This window comes from Sphaeramia orbicularis, chromosome 5, assembly GCF_902148855.1.
Source record: "Sphaeramia orbicularis chromosome 5, fSphaOr1.1, whole genome shotgun sequence".
Lineage (NCBI taxonomy): Eukaryota > Metazoa > Chordata > Actinopteri > Kurtiformes > Apogonidae > Sphaeramia > Sphaeramia orbicularis.
Genome location: NC_043961.1, coordinates 43716325 through 43737376, shown reverse-complemented (window position 1 = coordinate 43737376; position 21052 = coordinate 43716325). Strand labels below are relative to the sequence as shown.

The 21052-nt window shown below is 41.3% G+C and overlaps 1 protein-coding gene across 2 annotated transcripts in view; it reads right to left on the bottom strand.

The window, feature by feature from the left end:
- Positions 1 to 21052, bottom strand: part of cenpp (centromere protein P) — a 375236-nt gene that overhangs the window by 254530 nt on the left and 99654 nt on the right. The gene's annotated exons all lie outside the window — the stretch shown is intronic.

Sequence of the window (21052 nt, the reverse complement as noted above, 5' to 3'; positions counted from 1 at the left end):
GCTTCTTTTAGGTAACTTAATAAAAAAAACATTCCATCAATTTTCATTGCTACGCTGATGATACCCAATTATATTTATCCATTAAACCTGATGAAGCCAATCAGCTAGCCAAACTACAGGAGTGCCTTAAAGATATTACAGATTGGATGACCAACAACTTTCTGCTGTTAAACTCAAACAAAACTGAAGTCATTGTGTTTGGCCCAAAAACCGTTAGGGATGCAGTGTCCAGCAAAGTAGTCACCATGGATGGTGTTGCCCTGGATCCCAAAACCACTGTGAGGAATCTAGGTGTTATTTTCAATCAGGATCTATTGTTTATCTCTCACATAAAACAGATTTCTAGAACTGCTTTCTTTCATCCGCATAATATTACTAAAATTAGACATATTTTAACACAGAACAATGCAGAAAAATTAGTCCATGCTTTTATTACATCCAGACTAGATTACTCTAAGTCACTTCTCTCAGGCTGTCCCAAGAAGTCCTTAAAGACCCTTCAACTAATCCAAAATGCTGCTGCCCGTGTACTGACTAGAACCAGTATTGGAGACCATATTCCTCCTGTGTTGGCTTCTCTGCACTGGCTCCCTGTAAAAGTAAGGAAAGACTTCAAAATACTTCTCCTCACTTACAAAGCCCTTTATGGCCAGGCACCTACTTATCTGAAAGAGCTTTTAGTTCCATACAATCCATCTAGAACACTACGCTGTCAACATGCAGGCTTACTGGTGGTCCCTAGAATCTCCAAAAGTAGGATGGGGGCCCGAGCCTTCAACTATCAAGCTCCACAATTGTGGAACCACCTCTCAGTCTGAGAGGGAGACACCCTCTCTATATTTAAGAGTAGGTTAAAAACATTCCTTTTTGATGAATCCTATAGTTAAGGTGGCTCAGGTTGCTCTAAGTTATGCTGCTATAGGCTTAGACAGCTGGGAGACTCATCTGGATACACTGAACTTTTCTCTGCTCCTCCTTCTCCCTGACCTTTTCTCTCCTAATTTTCTCTTCATTTTACGCCCCAGTGAATACTTGTTACTGACTTGACTTCTTCCCCAAAGTCTCTGTGCTTTATCGCTTCACAGGTTCTCCCAGGATCATCACACGTTTTCCAAGGATCATCTCTGGACCTGCTTCTGTGGTCCTGCCTCTCTCCTGCCTTCATTGTCATCACTCACTTATCCATATAGTTATGATAGTGTTTATTATATAGTTCCATAGATGGTGGAGGTTTCTATTATTTGTACTAACTGTTGTAATAATAGTATATCCACTGTTAGTACTTGTATTTGTATTTGTAGTAGTAGTATTAACAGTCATGGACCTTTGTTCTGGTTTCTAGTAATTATGCTTACACCAGCTGATCTACGTTTCACAGTTCTAGTTCAGTTATCTGTGCATCAACTGCATCCTTGTGTCTCCCCCTACTTCCCCCTCTCCCCCAGTCTCTCTCTAGCTCTATCGATCTGTCTTTTTCTCCTCCTTTACCCTCTATCTCTAAACCCAACTGGTCATGGCAGACAGCCATCCTCCAGGAGTCAGGGTCTGCTCGAGGTTTCTGCCTGTTAAAAGGAAGTTTTTCCTCGCTACTGTCACCAATCCCAAGTGTCTGCTCCTGGAGGATTCTGTTGGGTTTCTGTAAATTGGCTTGAGAGACTGGTTTCGACTGGCTCGATATGTAAAGTATCATGAGATAACTTTTGTTATGATTTGGCGCTATATAAATAAAATTTGATTGATTGATTGATACAACACTAACACTACAACACTATTAACCCTAACACTACAACACTAACCCTACAACACTACTAACCCTAACACTAATTCTACAACACTAACCCTAACACTAAGACTACTAACCCTAAAACTAATATTACAACACTACCAACCCTAGCCAAACAGTTAGAATTGGTTTTACTTTGTCAGTCTGCCCCAGGGCAGCTGTGGCTACAGATGTAGTTTACTACCACCAGAGGGAGAATGTGAGTGCGAATGAATAATGGGTCAATAATGTAAAGCGCTTTGGGTGTCTAGAAAGGCGCTATATAAATCCAATCCATTATTATTATTATTATTATTACTGTATTCCCCCTGGTCCGTACTTTAAGGCATACGCATGCACCACTTTTATTTTCCTGCTGTGCACTGCAATTGTGTTCCTGTCATTTAGTAATTATGAAAAATAATCATTTTTGAACATTTATGAATTGTTATCGAATCATCACGTGTCACATCGCACTGAATCTAATAATCGATGTATTGCCACACCCCTATGAAATATATATGAAAGTGAAAAATCTAAATTAATAATTTATTCAAAAGAATTACCAAAGTGAATCAAAATTGTATTTAACCTGAAAAAACCCTGTCATACACTTGATTTTAATTCGAATACATTGTTGTACTTTTCATAATTCAATATCAAAACTTGAATTTTCAGTTTCAAATTTTAAGTTTTCATATACAAACCTTATGGCCCCAGAATGGCTCCAAACTGTACCCTACTCAAAATGTGCCCAGAAAAAATAATGTCATTTATTTCAGCCAACTTCATGCATAAAGCTTTACCTCAAAACAAATAAAAAACATACTAGAGCCTTGACCCGTGGGGAACTACAGGTTCTAGATGGGGTAATTAAAAAAATAAAATAAAATAAAATAAACTGAGTCTGGGTCTGAGTCTGAGTCTTAGGGTGATTTCAGACAACAGGAGCACCGTCTATGGTCTCATGGTGATTTGGTCATTTCCGCTTTCGAAGGGGTGAGTAGGTCACTTCTGGTCTCATGTATGGATTGCAACATTCCGTACTGGAATCCATGCAGTCCATACCCAGGACTACCTTCTCAGCTGGACTCGGGTACAGTACGCACATTTATAAAATTAAGTGGACTTTGGGGTCCAATGTAGTGACTCAGATACCCAGTGTCAAAACGCCCTGAGTCTGAGTCTGGTTCTGGGTCTGAGTTTGAATCTGGGTCTGAGTCTCAGTCTGAGTTTGAGTCAGGGTCTGGGTGTGAGTCTGGGTCAGATTCTGGGTCTGATTCTCAGTCTGAGTCTGGTAGAGTATGTGAAAACAGGTTGAATTTCTCAAATTTTGTTGCCATGGCAATGGACCATGTCCACCTACTTTTAGTAGAACACTGCACTTTTGAATTTAGTGACCCATCTACTATGAAAATAGTAAAGTCCTCATAGTCACCAAGATCCTCCACAACCAACTACCATTTCTAGCAGCTTTTTTCATGGTTGGTCCACTGACTACACCTCTGACTAAATGCTCATATTTGACTGTCATTAAAGCGTAGAAATGAGAATATAAGGCACTGCCCAACATACAACACAGTTATAATGGGAACATTTTCCATCATGCAACATACAAGAAAATGTATGTTAAACAAATTAGAGTTTGGAACCCAGGCCAGGATGGAAAATGTGGGTTAATCATCCTCCTACTGTTCCAACTTGGCAGGCCTTTACATTCTCTGAGTCCACAAGAGAATGCCTTCCATTTTGCTTCTGCAGCTTAATTTAGTGTTTGACATTTTACCGTTCCCATCCTGATTCTTACCATCCTCACTCTAATTCACACACAATTTATTGTTGTAACATCTTCCAGACTGAACTCAAACAGCAGCTTACGTATTAATGTTTTTTTTTTTTTTTTTTTTTTTTGTCATTGTGTTTCTGCAGAATAAACTTTAAAATGCCATTTCATGTGAATGAAATAACAGCATCAGGTCCAAACAGTACATGAAGAAGCAGAATACTGCAAACAAAACAGACTGAAAGCAATCCTAAAAAGGGGGAAATGGGAGAGAAAGCAGACTGCAGACTCATACTTTCGATCATTGTTGTTATATTCCCATAAACTTGATGCTCAACCTGAAGACAAACTCTTCCAAACTGTCAATGACTTGTGCACTATGATGCTATAGAGGTTTGAAAATACCTCCAAGACCATTCTGACAAAGTAGGTAAAACTGAATATCTGTCATAAATGTGACTTGTAAAGCATTCAGGGTTTTCATGTGGGTCAGAACTCATAGTAAATATTTTCTCTACAGGTTTAGTAAAGAACTTTAGTTGTCTTTAAATTAATGGTAACATAAACAAATAATTTACAGAACCACAATCCATATAGAAAGAAATTAACACTCAAAATAGAATATCAAAGTAATTTGAAGGACTATTACACTGAATTTGTCATAGAAATAAGAAGTGATGTAATTTTACCTGCCACTGGTAATCTACAGCAATCAAACTGGTTTTATAGCTATACCGTATGATGTGGCATTTTTACACTTTTCTTTTGTCATCTCAAAATGCTCCTAATAAGCGTGTGTCAAACTAAATTGCAAAAGACATCCACCAGATATTGAAACTCAAAAATGTGTAATTCTCATATATTGCTTATATTTCTGATAAAATTCATGCCTGCTAAATGCACATGCTGTCAAACCACCAGCTTGCCTACCTCCAGAAACACAGCGTTTTAAACTACTTATTTTTTACCCTCTGTATGAGACATACAGGCTGAAGATGAGGTGCTTGAGTGTGTGTGTGTTGCAGAGGCGGTGGTTCACGTGGGTGTGGGCGTGCACATGGCATGGAAGTGTGTGTGTAAAGGCGCACACTCACCTGTAGCACAGATGAGAGAGAGTCAGGGCTGGGTAGCTGTATTTTTTGTTGACCGCCCTGCATTAATTCATTTCTCATTTTTTGTCCGTTCTTGCATTATTCCATCCATCCATCCTATATACACTCTCATAGCTCTGTGCGCTCTGTTAATAAATTTATAAAACGCAACTTTGGATCTCAGCATTATCTCTTACCATAGCCTCCTTGCGCGTCACAAATCTACGAGACACAGGACCCAACCTCATACTCTCAGCGGCTAAAAGGAATGTTTTAGGAAGCCACAACACCCTTTAATGTTTTTTTTTTACTCAAACCTAACTTTTTTTTTTACAACTTTATCATTTTTCCATCACAATTACATCTTTAAGGCATATCTTACGCAATTCTTGAACTTGTCCCCCCCCTCCCCACCCATCCAGGTGGCATCCCCACAAATACATCCATATAAACGCACAGACAAACAGAACACCAAAAATAAATACATAAATAAATTTAAAAAAAAATAAAAAGACTCAAACCAATTTACGTTGATCATTCCGGTCATATCACCAACATTCCGGTCATATCCCTTGCATAAGAAAAAAAAAAAAATTCCCAGCAGTCAGATTGTGGGCATTGAGAAGACTAGGATGGCAGTAGAAGAGTGAAGAAGAAAGAAAAATGCCTTAAATAAAAACAAGGAATCAGGCAAAAGGCAGGTTCTTGATATGAATTATGAACTGTGACCAGGTTCTATCATATTTATCCTCCAACCCGCAGACTGTATACCTAATTTTTTCTAGGTCCAATCCCAACATCGCCTCTCTAATCCAATGAATATAGGCAGGAGGTTTCTTCCCCTTCCAATTCAGTAATATCAGACGGAGGTCATGCAACAATGCAAAGGCAACTGCATTTTTGTGGAGATGGGACAAGTTTAGCTCATCACTAACTACACTGAAGATACCTACCAAAGGGTCAGGTTGCAGTGTTTTGCCGGGTATCGCTGAAAGTGATTGGAAGATTGAAGACCAGAAACTATACAAAGATGGGCATGACCAAAACATGTGCCCCAAAGAAACAGGGGAATATTGACATCTAGGACAGTTTGGTGCTATATTAGGGTATAATTTAGACAGTCTGTCATTAGAATAGTGCAACCTGTGGACAACATTAAACTGAATCAAACCATGTCTGATTCAGAGAGATGTATATATATGCTGTATGGCATTTTTCCTGGTGTCTTCTGGTATTATTTCTCCAACTTCTCCTTCCCATGCTGCTTTGATTTTGTCCCACATTTGAGGACAGCTGTTCAGGATTAATGCAAATATTTTTGATATTGCTCTTTTATTGAGTGGATTTACATTAAGGACTAAGTACAGTAGGTCTTTAAAAGGTGGAGATGGATACCCTGGAAAAAATTTAGAGGCAAAACTCCGAACCTGCAGATATCTAAAGTAATGAGACTTTGGTAAATTATGATCTTCACATAGAAAATTAAATGATGCAAAGCTGTCATCAGTGAAGAGATCCTGAAAAAAGACTAAGCCACTTCTGTGCCAAATTGAAAATACCTGATCCATTTGAGATGGTGCAAAAAGATGATAAAACATTGAACAGAAAAGCCACATATATTTGTCAAATTAAAATGTTTTCTGAATTGACCCCAAATCCTAATCGAATTTTGGACCACTAAATTTGAGTTCAGATCAGGTGCTTTGATGTTTAGTGGAAGAGGGGCAGTTAAGTATGAAATTGGGGAAACTAGGAGTGTAGCTCGCAGTTCCATATCTGCCCAGATGGGACCCTCCTTGTCTGCAAACATGGTGATCCAATATGTCAGCTTAACAATATTAGTTGCCCAATAGTAAAACAAAAAATTAGGTAAACCCAAACCACCATCAGATTTAACTTTTTCCAGGCTTGCCTTCTTTATACATGCAGGTTTTTTATTCCATATGAACGAAGAGATAAAGCGATCCAATTGAGCAAAATAGGATTTGGGAAGAAAAATAGGAATCATTTGAAATAAATAAAGAAATCTGGGCATTACAGTCATCTTCACTGCATTTATCCGTCCTGCCAGTGAGAGTGGAAGTTTCGACCACCTATCCAAATCAGTTTTGGTATGGTCTAAAATACACCTGTAATTATATTGGAAAATAGCCTTAATTGAACCTGCTATTTCTATTCCCAGATAAGTAAATTTGTCATTTTCGATTTTAAAAGGCAAATTTTCGTAAGTGATCTGTTTAGCCAGATTATTCAATGGAAATAATAAAGATTTTGACAAATTACCTTTGTACCCTGAGATGCTACTGAACTTTTGCAGCCAGTGCAGAACATAGGGCACACTCTCAACTGGGTCTGATATTTGCAAAAGCAGATCATCGGCATAAAGCAAAGTTTTATGGTTTGTTTCACCCCTGGATATGGGCTCTTAATCCTGCTATCTGATCTAATAGCAATTGCCAGTGGTTCGATCGCAATGTCAAACAGGAAGGGCGACAGACAGCAACCCTGCCTTGTACCTCTGTGGAGTGATAAATATTCTGAGATCAAGCCGTTTGTCCTGACTGCAGCCATAGGTGTTGAATATAGGACTCTGATCCACTTACAGAAAGTGGGCCCCACTCCAAATTTTTCTAAAGCTGCAAAAAGATAGGTCCATTCGATTCTATCAAATGCCTTTTCAGCATCAAGGCTTAGGATAACTTCAGGTTGTACTGTTGAATGGGGGGAAAATAACACATTAAATAGTCTTCTCACATTAAAAAATGATTGCCGTCCAGGAATGAAACCTGTTTGGTCCCCATTAATAATGGTGGGAATAATTGGATCTAATCGTTGTGCAAGGGTTTTAGTTAAAAGTTTATAATCACAGCACACAAGACTTATCGGCCTGTATGAGCTACACTGTACAGGATCCTTATCTTTTTTTGTAAAACTGAAATTGTGGCCTGGGTAAGTGTTTGTGGTAATTTTCCACTGATTCATCATAGACTGACTTAAGGATGGGTGTGAGTTTTGAAGAGAATTCCTTGTAAAACTCTATGGGGAATCCATCTGGACCTGGTGCCCTTCCTGTTTGAGATGACCTGATGGCATTTGCTATTTCCTCAAGTGACAGTGGTTGCTCTAAAGATGAGTGAGCATCTGGAGAGAGCCTTGGGCTATCCAGCGAATCAAGAAATGAATAGATCTCAGATGTGTTACCATCTACCTCTGACTTATATAGAGTGGAATAAAATTGTTTGAACTGGTCATTAATGACTCAGGGGTTGTGAGATATCGAATCAGCACCTGTATCAATTCCTGGGATCATTTGTTCAGCTGACTGTTTTAGCTGAAGTGCAAGGAGCCTCCCCGCTTTATCTCCATGTTCATAATATACGTGTCTGGATTTAAAGATTTTTTTTTTTTGGCTTTCCATGTCATAAGTGTATTAAATTCACTTTGCAACAGTAGTTTATCTTTAAAAAGATCTGGTGTACATGAAAGAGCATAGCGCCTGTCAGTATCTGCAATTTTCTCAGCGAGCTCTTTAAGTTGTTTGGAACACTCCTTGTCCCTATATGCCACATAAGAGATAACTTGGCCCCTAATGAAGGCTTTCATAGTCTCCCACAGAACTCCCGTTGATACATCCTGAGTGTCATTAATTTCCAAAAAGAAGTCAATCTGATTATTGAGAAATGTTCTAAAATTTTTACATAACAGTAACTGAGGGTCTAGCCGCCAAGTGCGTTGGGGTGCTACATTGTCTGGAAAAATGAGATCCATCTGCACTGGGCTATGATCTGATATTACTATACTGTGATATGTACTGTTGGAAATTAAAGGAATTAGCTGGTTATCGACAATGAAATAATCAATCCTTGAGTAATTATGATGAATGGGGGAGAATAAGAAGATTTGCTTCGTAGTTGGATTTTTTATACGCCAGGGGTCCGATAGGCCATAAGAGTGAAGGAAGGAATTAATAGCCACTGCAGCTGACGACAGAGTGTTGTTTGACCTTACACCTGACCTGTCTAGCTGGGCATGAAGGACGCAGTTAAAGTCTCCACCTAGAATTAGTTTGTAGGAATTAAGGTCCGGAAGAGTTGAAAAAAAATTAAGAAATAATTGTGCTTTGTCCCAGTTCGGTCCATAGATGTTAGCCAATATTAATGGTTTATTAAATAGTGTGCCCACTACAATAACTTATCTGCCGTTAGCATCTGATATTACCTCAGTGTTCAAATCAAATCCCCTTTCTAATTAGAATTGCTGTTCCCCTGGCTTCAAAGTTGAAACATGAATGATATATTTGTCCAATCCACTTGCAACTTAGCCTTTTTTGAGAATTAATATTTAAATGTGTCTCCTGTAGTAATATTACATCAGGTTTTAATAATTTCAAATGACTAAATATTTTTACTTTGTTTAACCAAATTATTCAGCCCTTTGACGTTCCAGCTTATGAATGAAATTGCTCCTCATTGATTATTTACATTATCCACAATCATAGTGAAACAGTTTGTGAAGAACCAGTCTTACATGTTGGCTATATCTGAGTACTTCAGTGCATGTGTGAGTCGAACCATAAACCACAAAGAAAACCAAAAGGAAACTGACAAAGACAAACAGGTAGACATAGATAAACCCCTTACCATCCGTGACTCCTGGGCTGGTCTTCTGTAAACCTGAGACTGCCCTAAAAACTCTCCTCTCTCTCCTAAGCATATAACACATCTACACTAACTTGAACTCTAACATGAACTCTGCAAAGGCAGAACATAGTATAAAAGGACTTTCCTCTCCATACTATTATGCTGCATGTATGCTGGAACTTATTTGGTCACATGTTGATAAGATTCTTAACACGTACAGTTGGAAGATATCCCCACAAGAAAAAAAGTAAAATCAAATAGAATTAATGGTGGTGGTAAGGGAATTAAACAAAACAAACAAACAAACAAAAAAACATTGAAAGGTAAAGAAAAAAGTACTGCTGAGGTTATAGTACTGGGACTGAGGATTAAACACTTACAATAACATGGTAGAGAAGAAGAAAAACAAATATTATTAACGTATTTAAATAAGTTGACCTCCCGGCCACGTGGTGTCTACTTAAACCCTTCACATATTGTAGTAAATAATTGTTCATCATGGAACTTCAGATGGCTGAAAAATGTCACTTAACCTTGTCCATAGTCCAAACATAAAATATATCCAACTGCAGTGTGGTGATGTCAATATGTAAATCCGCATGTGCAAACAACTGCAATGTTAACACTAGGGTTGGGCATCGAGCATCGAGCATCAATTGGAACCGGGACTAACTTTCTGATTGTCCCGGAATCGTTCAAATTTTTAAATTTCGATTCCTAGTTTCGATACCCAGTCCACCGACCTGAAGAAAAAGCCGCTGAACACCAACGAAGAAGAATCCGCCGGAAGTATTTTACCGTGAAACCATGGACACTGCTTGGCGGCGGTCAAAAGTGTGGCTTCACTTGTAAAAAAAATAGTGACCAATCTGCAGAGTGTAACATTTGTAAAACGATAATATCTTGTAAAGGAGGGTGCACGCCCAATATGATAAAACACCTTCGGATTCATGGTGTGCAAATATCAGAGTGCCCCATTTTTGACACACTGCGCTGGCCTTCTTCCGCTGCCTCTTCATTCGCTGCATCTTCCTCCGGCTCCGACCCTCAGACTAGCACCAAACTCCAGCCCAAATCCGGTAAATAAAACAGTCTCAACTACATCAACATTGAGGCAGCTAACAAGTTATACTCAACGCAAAACGGTGTGGCCACTCAAATACCCAGCTAACGTTAGCCCATGTATTTTTTCATAGACCAATGCCCTGAGATTGCTAACAGTAGCCAGGCAGTTAGCAATACTCCGCGATGTGCTATGCCTACTTCGTTCACCATAGCGGCCAAGGAAAGATGTCAGTGCAACAAGTGGAAGAGTACCACAGAAAGGTTACCGCATACATTGTGAAAAACCTGCACCCATTTTCAAATGTGGAATCACCAACATTTAGGTTAGTTAAGCAATAACGATGGAGCTAAGCTAATTAATACTGAGCTAAGGTTATAGTAACAGTGACATTATGTGTTTTTTTTTATGTTTGCAGGGACATGGTGAAAACCCTAAACCCCAAGTACACACCTCCTTCCAGGGAGTACTTATCAAATAAATTAATCCCGTTTTGGTACAAGGTCGAGAAGTCCAATGTAATTACAGAGCTCAGTGACGTCTGCTCTGTTGCACTCACATGTGATGACTGGAGTAGCATCACACAGGACCATTACCTCACCATCACAGCACACTATATAGTGGATGGCAAAATGCAGCAAAAAGTGCTAAAAACAAAAGCTGTGTACAAAGCACAGACCGGTTGTGTTGTGGCAGAGGAAATCAGTAACATTCTGTCAGAGTTTGGCATTTCTGATAAATTGTAGCAATCACTGCAGATAATGCTGCCAATATGGACGTGGCTGTTAAGCACCTGCAATTTGTGAAAATGTGCTGTTTTGCCCATACACTTAATCTAGCAGCACATAGTCTGTACTCTCTAAATTCAGTGAGTCAGTGGGTGGCCAAGATCCGAACCATTGTTGTGTGGATGAAGAGGTGCTTGATGGCAAAGGCAGTTCTCCAAGAGAAGCAAGAACTTCTACGTAAGGCACTCAAAGTTCACTTTATTTATCCGTCGTGCAATGACATTAACGTAATGACTTTTTATTTCTGATTTTATTTTTATTTTTGAGCTCTGTGGAGTAGTACTTCATAGTTTTTGAGTCCAATTTGTCTGTCTGCTGAATGACTTAAAATTAATGTTATTGTTTTTGTCAGAGCTGCCCCGACACTCACTCATCCTTGATGTAAGAACACGATGGAACTCTCTGTATCTAATGCTGGAGAGATTCACAGAGCAGTACCCTGCAATTCAAGCAGCCAGCTTGGATCAGCGGCTAAGAAAAAATATGGAAAGGGACAGGTAGCGATAGATAGATGATCTTAGACACTAAAATACCAATACCCTCAAAATATGAATTCAAAGAACAGTATAAGAGTGAATACACTGCATCAGTGATTCACTGACAGTGAATTGATTGTCTTGACTTACTACAAAGAGCTGTTACTATGACAGACTATGTGCTAATGTAGGGAGTGCATATGTTAGGTGTCTTGTTTGAAAACAAGAGAATATTTCTAACAGCAATCTGTGTTCTTAATTCTTTTTCATACAGGCTTGCTCTGCTGACAGGAGGATTTTCGGAGAGCTGAAGACTTCGTCAATGTCATGAAAGTTCTCTACACGTCAACACTATGCGTGTCTTCAGAAAAGAGCCCCACATGCGGACAGATACTACCCATTCTCCAAAAGCTCGATGCACATCTGACTGTGAAAGAGGGAGACACAGTGTTTGTATCCAACCTTAAAAAACAGATTTGGGCAAACCTAACTAAGCGCTACCAGGTAAGTGAGTGAGGCAGGCAGCTGTAAAGAAATTGGTGAAGAATAGAAATATATTTATTCCTGTGGCTTCTTAAAACATTTAAAGAATATGTGTTTTGCAGAATGATGAGATCAGGAACTTTCTCCAAATGGCCAGTGTTGGATCCACGCTTTAAAAATAAGTTGGATGATGACACTATCTGGGACCAGATCCAGAGGAAGCTGATTGAACTGGTGAAATGTCATTCATGCACAACTATCCTTTTCAACTATTAAAATTTAATATCTAAATGCTAGTTATGTTCTTTGTAGTCAACAGAGGAAGACTGTGGAGCTGATGGAGACACCATGCAGTCTGAGAAAAGGCCTGAGAATGAGGCAGAGAAGGAGAATGAGTAAGAGGAGTGTGTAAGTGTACGATAGCTGATATTATATAGGTTCTCAAATAATGATCATTTAATGATCATTTGCCTTTAATGGATGTTTTCCTTTCTTATTGATAATACTGATTAACCTTTTTGTTTTTTTAGCAGCCACCTCCCTACAAACTGTCCAGGAAGACTCCACTGGAAGAGCTGTTCGCTGGGGAAGAGGCACAGAACATAGTGTCACAGCAGAGCTCCATGTCCATCAAGAAACAAGTGGAGAGAGAGCTTCAGATATACCAGGAAATTCCACCGACCATCATGTCCGAGGACCCTGCTGCATGGTGGTGGAACCAACGAAAGACTTGTCCTTTGCTATCAGATCTCGCTTTATCATATTTATGCGTTCAAGCTTCTTCTACACCCAGTGAACGTGTGTTCTCCACTGCAGGAGACACTATCTGTCTACAACGTTCATGCATACTGCCTGAGAAGGCAGATATGCTCATTTTCCTTAACAAGAACTGTTTCTGATTCTGAACTGTGGATCAGACACTCAGGAGGATATGTGTTTTTCATGAATTTTCTAAAGTTTTCATAAATAAAGCACTCTTGTGAAACATTTACCCCTGTGAAAAGAAAATGTATCATATTTATATTCCAGGTCATAGATTTGATATACCAGTTGTAAACAGCCCTGTGAGAAATTTATAGTAAAGTTAATAAAAAGTAAAAAGTTCATAGATTAAAATTCATGGAGAAATCCACAGTATTTCAACCAGAAAGACCTCTGGTTAGCTAGCTCATTTAAAATATGTAAACATTTTTGACCCTGCCTCTTAAAAGAATCGGAATTGGGAATTGTTAGGAACCGGAATCAAAATGTGGAATTGGAATCGGAATCAGAATCATTCAAATTCAAATGATGCCCAACCCTAGTTAACACGCAGCGTGTGATACCTGTTATGGTCCTGTGAATTAACTGTCACTCTCCCTCCATCTCCCGTGGGTGCAGATTAGTCTCGATGTAGTGCTTTGCCTTAATCGGGTCTTCTAACGATTCAAACCTAACTTTTTTAACTGTCTTTTAACCTTAGTGGTTTAACCTAATAATCGGAGTGACCAATTGTTAGAATTTTTGTCACCGTGTTTTTAGCTATACAGCACCATCGACCCTAACCAACATCAAGGTAGCGCTGTCTTTTTAGGAAAATACTTTTTATTTAATATTTTATCCTTGCCTTATTGGCAGGGTGGTCCACCAGTGCATAGATTAACCTCCTGTGGCTATTTCGGCACCTATGTTCAACCCGTTCTGGACTTTTAACGTACATTGAGTGGCTTTGGTGCAAGCTGACAGGACTGTTGTTAGCCTAGAAGCTAAGCTACACCTGGAAGTGGAGACCTACCTGTGGCTGTCACTGACCGGTTCCTGCCCTCTACCCCTGGGATTTCACTGCTACCTCCATGGCTGCAGCCACATCACCCAGAGACAGTCTGCTCAACCAAGCCCACAAAAGCCTGCTTAAAGGCTTATAAGACAATTGCGGATCTCAAAGAGGATGTACTGTGCCTCTCCACAGAACTAGCGGAGAAAGACGCACAGCTCTCTGGTTTCTCCAGCCGCCTTCCCAGACTGTCCAGCCTCTTTCTGAAAAGTGCAGAGAAGCCCAAAGCCCCCTATGATGATCCGGTGTTATGGGATCCATCCTCTGCCTGTCCTCGTCCCCTCATGTTCAACACCCTGGTGTGAAGTGGTGATTCGTGGCCACAAAAAGAACACGAGCAAAGTCTCATCACTGCTGATCATCAGCACATCAAACCACTTCGGTGTCCTGTCCATGGAGGACGCTCCGGCTCCACCTGCCGCAGCTGGTGTGCTCCTCATCCCACCTGTCTCGGTCCCAGAACAGACTCCTGGTGACATCTTGGGTGCCTCTGAGCTAGTCACCGGTGACGGTCGTGACACCGGTCCCCCCTGTGAAGCCTCCAATTCAGGGTCCCCGCTCCTCTGCCCAGCGTTGGCTTCTCCAGGAGGCAGTTCGCTGTCACTCCAACGGTCCATCCGTGGAGTATCCACCTGGAGGGTCCAGTGCTCCCTCGTCCACAACACCATCTCCTAGACCACTTTTCCTTCCGACCACCGCTATCCTTGGGGACTCCATCATCCGCAATGTCTGATTCTTTAATGTCATAACCAAGTGTTTCCCCGGTTCCACCATCACCACCATCCTCCACGAACTGCCAGAGCTACTGGTCTCACTGCCGTCCACCGATATCTGTATCATAGTTCACATGGGCTTCAATGATACTTCTCTCCAACAGTCCGAAGTGACAAAGGTTCATTTTAAAAAACTTTTTGATAAACTGAAAGGATGCGGGAAGGCTGTTTTTATTTCAGGGCCCCTCCCCTCCTTTGCCTGTGGTGTGGGGTGTTTCAGCAGGCTCCTCAGCCTGAACACCTGGCTCCAGTCCGCCTGTACTCTGACTAGTTTCAGTTTTATTGATAATTTTAATTTGTTCTGGAACCGCTCCTCCTTTTACAAGTCTGATGGTCTCCACCATTGGTTAGGCAGCAAGGTCTTGGCACAAAACATTCACCACGCTGTCCTGACTAAAACAACAACACCTATGTGACTATGCTCTCTCTCTTCTGCTGCGGTGATCCCACATGTCACTGCTCACAGCACTGTTCCCCCCACCAGCTCCCCCTGCTGGCCACATCAAATACCACCACGTTCAGAGTCTCCTGTAAAGCCTGTAGTGATAATTAATACCACCCCAACTGATCTCTCCTCCTCTCCCAGGCCCTCACTAAAGACAGTTACACCCCTCACTCACACCAGCTCACCTCTGGGGAACGATCTCCCCACTGGTCACTATTCCATTCCTGTTATTTCCAGTTCACGTAAGGAGTTTCACATTGCTAATAGGCATCGTAATACCGCTAATCTCTGCTCATTAACATACACCTCAGTCACTGGTGCGTCCTTCTCTGTAGGGGTATGGAACTGCCAATCTGCAGTGAACAAAGCAGATTTTATTGCTGCCTATGCTAACCAACTAGCACTGGACATCCTGGCTCTCACTGAGACCTGGATTAAACCTGAAAACAATGAAACCCCAGCCGCTCTTTCTACCAACCTCTCCCACACCTCTCGTCCATCTGGGCGAGGAGGTAGAATGGGTCTGTTAATTTCCATCAAATGGAAATACAATCAACTGCTACCTTCAGTCAAATACAACTCCTACGAATACCATGCCATCCTAGTGACAGCACCACTCAAACTTTACATAGTTGCCATTTATCATCCACCAGGGCAACTGGGTGATTTTCCAGATGAGCTAGACACTTTGCTCTCCTCCATCCCAGAGCATGACTGCCCCATGCTAGTCCTCAGTGATATGAACATCCACTTAGACAATCCTAGCTCTTCATATTTCATATCACTAATATACTCGTTTGAGCTACAGCAGGTTTGCAGTCCTCCAACCCACAAAGCTGGTAAAGAGCTTGATCTCATTTGCATCAGAAACTGCATCATAGGTGACCTCACTGTCACACCTTTACACCTGTCTGACCACTATTTCATTCAGTTCAGTGTGTCTCTCCCAGAAAAGCGCTCTGCTCCCTCCCCCATGGTCTTTCTGCCAAAAACCTCCACAACCTGTCCCCCACTCACTTCTCCACTCTTGTAGCCTCCACTCTCCCTCTGCCCAGCACATTCTCCTCCCTGGAGGTTAATGATGCCACTGAGTGTCTGTGCTCTACACTGAGCTCCTGTCTGGATAGCCTGTGTCCTCTATCCACCAGACCCGCTCGATCCTCCCAGTCCCACCCATGGCTCAATGATACCCTCCGGTCGCTGCGTACCAATCTCAGAGCTGCAGAGAGAAAATGGCACAAAACAAAAAGCTCTTCCAACCTGATCACATTCCAGTCACTATTATCATCCTTCTCATCCAGTGTTACTGCTGCGAAGAAGGCTTACTATAATGACAAAATTCACTCTGCCACTGACACCAAGAAACTGTTCTCAACCTTTAAAACACTACTCAACCCTCCGCCTCCACCACCCACTACCAACCTGACAGCAGACAATGTTGCCTCATTTTTCACAAATAAAGTGTCCATTTTCAGTTGTCAGTTCACTGATCCACTCACAGACTGCATGCCTCCTTCATCATCACCCGCATCATCATCATCATCCATCATACACTCCCTCCTCTCCCCTGATCATGGGTAACACTAACTCAACAGGCAAAAGCCTAACTGCGTCATTCCCTTCATTTACCCCTCTCACAGAGAATGAGGTATCAAAACTCCTTTCCTCTAGCCATCCTACGACATGCCTGCTGGACCCTATTCCATCCAACCTCTTACAGTCTGTAGCCCCTACTATCACAGCACCGATCACACATGTGATTAGTGCTTCACTGACATCAGGAACATTTCTTACAGCATTCAAACAAGCACGGGTAACACCACTACTCAAAAAACCATCCCTCACCCCCACTCAAGTGGAGAATTATTGACCGGTCTCACTCCTCCCATTCCTTTCTAAAACCATTGAAAGGGTAGTTTTCAAACAGGTCACAGAATTCCTCTCCCAAAATAACCTCCTTGACATCAACCAATCAGGCTTTAAAATTGGTCACTCCACTGAAACGGCACTGCTATCTGTGACAGAAGCCTTGAAAGAGGCTAGAGCAGCAGCACAGTCCTCCGTACTCATTTTATTCAACTTATCAGTAGCATTGGACACTATCAATCACAGCATCCTATTATCCATACTCTTAAACATGGGCATTACAGGTTATGCACACTCTTGGTTTCAATTTTACCTCACTGGTCAGTCGTTCATAGTATCCTGGCTAGGGCACACATCTGCAGTACACAGCCTCGCCACAGGGGTCCCCCAAGGCTCTGTGCTGGGGCCCCTCCTTTTTGCCATATACACCACCTCACTGGGTCAGATCATCCACTCACACGGTTTCTCATATCACTGATGATACCCAGCTCTATCTGTCATTCCCATCTGATGACTCCACAGTCTCAGCGCAAATCTCAGATTGTCTCTCTGACATATCTGCATGGATGAAAGCCCATCACCTTCAACTAAACCTGTCCAAAACTGAACTGCTGGTCTTCCCAGCTAAGCCAACAACACAGCATGGCATTTCCATTTTGACTCCTTATATCTGGCTCCTACCAAAGTAGCAAGGAACTTGGGAGTCATGATTGATTATCAGTTGACCTTCACAGATCACGTTGCCTCTGTCACCCGATCATGTCGTTTCACTCTGATCAACTTAAGAAAGATCAGGCCATACCTAACCCAACAGGCCACCCAGCTCCTGGTGCGGACCATGGTTATCTCCCGCCTTGACTACTGCAATGCTCTTCTAACAGGCCTCCCAGCCTGTGTTGTCAAACCACTACAGATGGTCCAGAATGTGGCAGCGTGCTTGGTCTTCAATCAACCTAAAAGGGCACGTCACCCCCTTACTCACTGAGTTACATTGGCTACCCATAGCTGCCCGCATCAAATTCAAATTATTAATTCTAGCCTACAAAATTCTCAATGGGTCTGCTCCTATCTACTTTGGTGGACTTATAAAAGCTTATGTTGCCCCACAACCACTCCGCTCATCTAGGGAATGTTGTCTGGTGGTCCTGAAACCTTGCACAAGAGAATCCAGGCTCTTTTCATGGGTCATTCCACGGTGGTGGAACAATCTACCAAGCACTACCAGAACAGGGGTGTCCCTACCTGTCTTCAAGAAGCTCCTGAAGACCCAGCTCTTCAGAGAGCACCTCCTGTCCTAGCACTTTCAAACATTCCATTTTAAATGTATTATTATGGTTATTCTGTTGTTTTACTTGGTATTTTTATTTCACTGTTTTAAAATGTACAGCTGTTTTTATGTCTTAATCTATTCTTGTATTTTTAGTCTAAAATTTTGCTTTTTAATCTTCTATACAACACTGTTTTTAAATTGTACAGCTGCTTTATGTCTTCAATCTATTCTTGTATTTTATTTTATTTTATTATTATTATTATTATTATTATTATTATTATTATTATTATTTATTCTATTTATTTATTTTAATTTTTGGTTTTCTCCTGTAAGTCGCTTTGGAAAAAAGCGTCTGCCAAATGCATAAATGTAAATATAAATGTAAAATTCTGACCAATCATTTTATTCAGTCCGAATGAAACAATTGGCCGAGCCTGGCTGAGCCTCCTGTCGATTATCCATTACCACTGTCCCACATCTGATCCATTATCACCGTCCCCGCATCCGATTTATGTACCACTGAATCTGACACGTCACTCGCGCTGCTTCTCCTGTCACTGACCACAGTCTCCTGTCTTGGATGTGAATGGATAGAACTCAAATGCACATGTGGAAGGGAAAAAACTGATTTATTAACAGAAACAGAAACTAAGGGGAACAAACAGGAGTCTGATGAATGAAGGATGGAGATAAAAGTCCAGAAGTCTGGTGTACTGGACTCCACAGACAGGTCTCCACAAAGGTCAGCTTTTATGACCACGGTACTCATACACATACATGTAGTTGGTGTCACACAATGTAGGATGATAAATGTATGGACTATGAAACCTCAAATGTCCACGGAAAATTCATGGAGGCCACGCGTTCACAGTGCGCGCACCCATCGCCTGGGCACCTCATCAGCTGAAGTCAATGACCCAGTGCTGCACAGACCAGACCATGAATACAGGGTTTACTGATGAAACAGGAGCTGCGGGCCCGTGGCAGGTGGATAATGTGTCTGATTGCTGAGGGAGGGGTCCGCGGACACGCCGAAGCGGACCGGACCTCTGCCTCTACCTCCACTTCCACCGCGTGCATCAAGTGAGAGGAGGGGAGCGTCAGAGCTCAGGCAGAGGGAAGCGGGCGGGGCTTTTGAGGGAGGCGGGTTGTTCATGTTCAAATTTTTACTAAGTGCTTTGAGAAATGCCACAGCAGTATAGCTTTAATGTCGGATGTCACTTCACCAACAAAGTCAAAAGACTTTGAACAATATTTCACCAAACAGCCTGGAAAACACACTAGACACAGAGACAGAAATGTCAAGGTAAATTGGAACCTCCTGTTCATCATCTATGGACACTAGTGAGTTGTTCATTGACTGGACAAGAGCACTATCTAATGATCCAACAGTCACCATTACCATGAACACAGTCATATCACAATCCTTCACATTTGACTCCATGAGGGGTTCCCACACCTAACCAGGAGACTGAATGAGGCAAATATTCATATGATTGGTTACAAAGTAAATTGGCTCTAGGAGATGGGCCATATAAAGTACAATTCTGCTAGATGTAGAACAAACAGGACCCTGAGCACTGTAGTGAACCCTCCTCTTTGAACAGAGTGGGCTACCCTGAATCTACACCCTTATTACTCCCTAATCTCCTACTGACCCCTCCCCTTTTTACAATGAGGGCTGCCCTCCCATCTACCCCCGTTACCCCCTAATCTCCTACCAGTATCCCTTCACCTCATCTATGCTATCTTCTCCTGTCTGCCCCCATGAACATGCAATGACCCTAAAAGACCTGAAAAATGTAGATTAACCCCTTTAGCCCCCCTATCAGCCTGCCGGTGGGCCGATAGGGCTAAAAATTATATTAGGGCTAAAAAATTATATTAATATTCATCTACTATAAAAGTATAATAAATCAGGACAATGGATGCTTTTTTCAACTTCTGCCCAAAGTTTAGACCCTAATGTTAATAAAAGTACATCAAAAGTGTATTTTAGTGCAAACTTTAATGTTCAAACATGATTTTTAATCTTTGTGGGGTGAAATATACGCTAAAAAAAATCCGACACGAACAATTAATTTCTGCATATCATCGTCAATCCAGCCAGAAAAAACAGGCAAGGATAAAAAATTCTAATTTCTCTTTTAGTTTGTTACAGTTTACTCAGGCACAGTAATAGATACAATATTTTAGACAATGGGAATAGATTCTGTGAGGTCTTTAAATGTCCATGGACACCAAGAACATCCATATGAACCTTATTATTGTGAAGTAATTCTTCATTTACTTTGGGTATGTCTTTTTAGGTGTTTTTCCCCTGAAAATATGGTCAGGGTTAATTAGCATGACTGTCCAAATTTAACACAATGGCAAAATGACTTTGAAAATGAAGATCAAAGTCAACACCCAAAGAACTCGTCCAAGAGCTTCCAAAGTTGCACCTAAATACCAAACATGATGTAGATCGGCTGAATTAGTGAAGAGTAATGGTGTTCACACTGATGGACCTGGCCAATCACAGCTGCTTAATCCGTTGTGAATTTGGGAGTGGTGATTCCATTCCTGCCGTCACGTCCGGTGAGTGTATTGTTTGCTTTTTGCGTTGCCGCCAGTCGCTCTTTTCCTAGTGCTCTTCAGTTGTTTTTATTCCACGATTTAACTTAATACTTGGTTAAATTTTAGTCTCTGGTTGGCTCAGTACACACCTGGAGCCAACGATAACATCTGATCCTAGCAAAAAAATTTGTTCAAAGTTTGTTCATAGATTAAAAACAACTTTTCCTTTTAGCTCCGCTA